Here is a 5,075-nt window from a genome sequence, read left to right on the forward strand (position 1 = left end):
TGCGGAACCAGGGGACTACCTTCTTCTCCGGTGGTCTTGTTGTCAGCAGCCAGATTGGAGTCCTACTGAGAAGTCATGGTGAGTTTAAATTCTTCTTCCTTCGAGAGTATGCCTAATGCCGAAAAGTTTATCCCTTTGCAGGTTGGGAATTTTGTTCAGCAGCAGTTTAAGGCAGAAGCGTGTTCAGAAACCGAGAGGCTCTGATACCATGAAAGAAGGCAAAGAGAAGAAGGAAGGATGTGGGGAGAGCAATGTAGAAAGAATTTTTGTTGTATTCTTTCGATATATCATTGAATGTACAAATCACTTTATATATAATACAAGTTGTATTCTATGCAAGGAAGTAAATGATCTAAAGTATCAATCTAGATCTAAACCTGATATTTAATTGTCATATATACACAAAACATGATCAATCAAAGATATCGGACAATCCGCATATCTTCCAACAAGAGGCAAAGCATTAGTTCATAAAAAAAATTATGAATCTATTGTATTGGGTAGTCGTATTAGTCACATCCTTTGAGTAAGGCAATATGTTTCATTAGCTAACTGTAGGTTTTTTTTTTTTCCTTTAAAGTAAGAAGGCAGAGTTCAATACCTACAAAGGAGCCACCCAAGGAGACAGACCTATTTAAGTATTATTCCACTAGTTTCTCTCTTTCTATGGCGATTGGCACATCTCTTCCTTACCCATATGCAAGCAGTTAGCAGAACTGAAACCGAGATAACTATGGGTAATTTCATCGATTGTTTAGACCCTGATTTCAATGGTTTCTAATCAAGGGTTGGAAAGTGCTTATCAACAATTTGTTCTAGAGTCGATAGGTGGCTATGAACCATGGTGTAGGGGTTTGAATCCCCCCTCACCCACAACCAGCTATTTCCTTTGGTTTTGGTTCAATAGAAAGATATTAATTTTTAAGCTCTCAGGCGTTTTGTTTTCCACGATCATATTGTCTAATAGGTAATTCATCAATCGTTTCGACTTTCACCCAAACGGTTGTGAAAATTGAAGAGAGATGGATTTCGGCATAATATTGCCTTGAGAAAGTTTTATTATATTGAGAGCTGCATAAATCTTTGTATAAATGAACCAATATATAATACAAAGAATGATTAATAAAAGGAAAGAGTATATTTTCCTAATTTAGGTTTATTAGTTCTAATCCTAGATTGATTTAATTGATCACTGTGAAGGTTTCAAGAGAAATCTCTTGGGCAATCTTCTTTGGAGAGGAAATTGCGGTGATTCTGAGACAACTCTTGGGTAATCTTCCTTGGAGAGAGAGTTGCGGTGATTCTCGGGTGATTCTGGATTATTCATCTTAGCTGGCGGTGTTTCCTTTGACAATGATTTTTACGAAGGGCTTATTTACTAATTTCGTTGTTCGAGAGGCGATACATGGGGCCCTTCTCCCTTTCTTTCCGTGGGAAGGTCAATCTTGATTTTAATTCAAGAGAAATATTGATATTTAAGTTCTCGAGTGATTCCTTCTCCATGATCGTATTGTTTAGAGACTCAGACAGTTGCGTGGTCGTTGCCAGGGTTTAAAAAGAGCATGCACTTGCCGTTGACAATATATAACATTCTTACTAATATAAAAAGGTTACAAAATGTTTTTGCCCAAAAAAAGGTTAAAAATTGCGACATTAGTTAGGTTGTAATTAAAGCATAGGACCCATCTAGTTACAAAAAAAAAAAAAAAAAAAAAACAAAACAAAACAAAATTACGCCAAGTTCACATATTTTTTAATTTCGAACCCGATTTTCAGGCTCAACCCGATAAGGAATAAGCATAAATCTGTACGTGCTAAATTTTACGACATTCATTAATGAAAAATCATAGAAGACAGCTGGAAGTTGCCGTGACATGACCTTCGGCTAAACAAATTACGCATGCAAATTTCGTCGACAATTTCATCGAATCCTCGATTCATTTAAATCCTGCCAATTTGTCCCTCGTTGTCAAGATTTCTAAGTATCGTAAGATTTAAAAAAATAAGCAAAACAAAACAAAAGCTAGCAATTCAAACCTTGTATAATCGATGACAAAAAGAAGAGGAAAAACCTGTATAACGTATGGGACAACCCGTAATTTGATCAGAAATTCATTGCCAGGCCCACTCTCGATCATAAACAAATCAAGACTAGCTTTTATACTATATTCTATTAGCAAAATGGTCGTTAGAAATCCAAGGGCGCTGTAATCTGCCAACTTCATATGCATTGGATAGTAAAAACTTGAGCCGAGTCCTAATGTATCTGAGGATGTTGAGATTGTCTCACATTGATTGTGGAAGGCGCTAGTAATTGGTTTATAAATGTGATGGAAATTCTCATCCTTTGAACTAACTTTTGGGCTAAAAGAAACCCAAGACCACCTAACAAACATTGATATCATAGTAACACAGGAGAGTTAGGTTGATACCGCCTCTAATCTAGGCCCGATGGAGGTTGTTCCACACCAATTGTGGAATAGATTAATGATCGGTTTATAAGGAGAAAGGCAGAAAGCCCCACCTTTTTGAGCTAATTTTTAAGATAATAGAAGCTTCTGTAACAAGGATGCTGAAAACCCTAATCCCTCCTCAATCATCCTGATATCTCAAACCTTACTCTTAAGCTGGTAGGTTGACCTCCGCCAATCCCAAGCGCCAACATTACCTTTATCGATGAAAAGGGCGGGGTATTTTTTTTCGCGGAAAAGAGAAACCATTGTGTTTTAAATAAACTCAGAATCATACCAAGTCCAGGTTAGAAAGTCAGGTTATAAAGTCGTAGTTCTAGAATTAGCAGACGATTTTGATATTCAGCCTAGAGTTCATTACGTACGTTGATGTGATAATTTTCATTAGATCCAGCCAATACCATCGCCGAATCGAACATATCTGAGTAATCGCGACACTTTTCTTGGCCGGCCCAACGACTTCATCACATGGAGGGCTTGAACACGAAGTAGCTGATGTGACTCGGACATCAACGTCGGGCGTGGACAGAAAATTAAGCAGGGCTAGCGATCAGCATCAACTTGCAATTGGCTACGCGGGACGTACATCCCCGACACGTTATCACCCATCCTACATCTTCTTGAGAGCTCTCTTTTGTTTTCTTTAATGCTTGCTCACATGTAATTCGATACTTTTGGTCAAATGAAAGCATAGAAAATACCAGCCAATGTCGCTTGACCGTGTCCTAGACTAGACAATGTAGCGGGGTGAAAGAGCCTAAGAAAGCATTCCCACCAATTAAATGTACATGATACCGAGCTCCCGGGATTCTATGGTCGAAGCCTAATATGCCGGTGTCATGCGTCGCCTCTCTACCGCTCGCCAAACTCGTGTTATTCACAATTTGATTAACATAACCGACCGTACATCTTACGATTATAAAATTGATATCAAAATAATATAGTCAATACCTCATAGTCGATATCTCTGTCCGTACAGCCAATATTTATTTTGGCTTTCTTAGGTGCCAAAATAGAGAGCATGCCCACCAATTAAATGGCCATGTTATCAACCTCCCGAGATTCTAGGGTTGTAGCCTAACACACCAGTGTTGCGTGCGGCAACTCTACCGCCTCACCAAACTCGTGTTATTCACGATTTGATTAACATAATTGACTATACATCTTACGATTATAAAATTGATATCACCCTTAATATAGTCAATACCTCATATAGTCAATATCCCTATTCGTATGGCCAATATCTATTTTGGATTTCTTAGGTGCCAAAATAGAGAGCATGCTTGCCAATGGAATGACCATCATACTGACCTCCGGAGATTCTAGGATCGTAGCCTAACATGCCGGCATCGCGCGCTATGACTCTACCACTCGCCAAACTCACACTTTCATGATTGGATTAACATATTCGACTGCTCATCTTACAATTATAAAACTAATATCACCCTAAATATAGTCAATACCTCATATAATCGATATCTCTATTTGTATGGCCAATATCAATATTGGCTTTCTTAGGAGCCAAATTAGAGAGCACGCCCGCCAATTAAATGGCTTTGATACCAACGTCCTGAGATTCTAGGGTCGTAGCCTAACATGCGGTGCCACTCGCCGCGACTCTATCTCTTGCCAAACTTGTGCCATTCATGATTTGATTAACATAATTGACCGTGCATCTTACGATTATAAAATTGATATTGCCCTTAATATAGTCAGTACTCATAGAGTTGATTTTTCTGTTCGCGTGACCAATATCTATTTTGGCGTTCTTGGGTGCCAATACTCGTATAATTCTTCATAATTTACTGTTCACTTATAAATAATTAGGTAAAATGAAATTCTGTGATTCTATCACATCGCCCAAAAGTTATATTCCATGTTTTATTCACATTAGTTAGAGGAAAAAACAACAACACAACGTCACTAAAAAAATTAACTTAATTGGTGATAACATTAATGTATTTCAACAATTGTTCGTGTAGTTTATATTTGCAACCATTTGAGTTGTGCAATTTAGTAATTTTGATGTGCTTTCGATTAATTCATCATCTTATAATTAGATTGGGAAAATATGTGTACAAGGGAAATAGGTCGTTAGATGAAGATTAATGCTAATGAATCTTCTAAAAGGAGTTTGGGAAATGTAAAAGTAAGGGCCCTTTCATAAATAGAAGGGGGGCAAAGTACAGCCCAAGTGCTAAAACTTGGCACGAAATGACACTTAAGTGCCAAAAGTTAGGAAAGTAATACTTAAGTGCCATTTCCGCGAACCTTGCCCGGAAATCCTACGTGGTAATATTTTATTATTTTTGCTCGCCTAGGTGGCTCGCCGGAGAGCGACTCAACGAACAAAGCCAAAACGACGTCGTTTTTAAGCAGATTGAAATATTAATATAAAAATTAATTTAATTAAATTATAAAATAAATTATTATTTTAATAAATTAATACAAAAAAAGTGGGGAGAGGAGGCAAGAAATGAGGGCGACCCCGGCCGACCCTCCCCACCGTCGCCGGCCCTTCCCGGGCGGCAAGGAGGCGGCGGCGAGGGCTCACCGCGTCTCCCTCCCCCTTTTTTTTTATATATTATTATTATTATTATTATT

This window comes from Eucalyptus grandis, chromosome 11 (genome assembly GCF_016545825.1).
Source record: "Eucalyptus grandis isolate ANBG69807.140 chromosome 11, ASM1654582v1, whole genome shotgun sequence".
Classification (NCBI taxonomy): domain Eukaryota; kingdom Viridiplantae; phylum Streptophyta; class Magnoliopsida; order Myrtales; family Myrtaceae; genus Eucalyptus; species Eucalyptus grandis.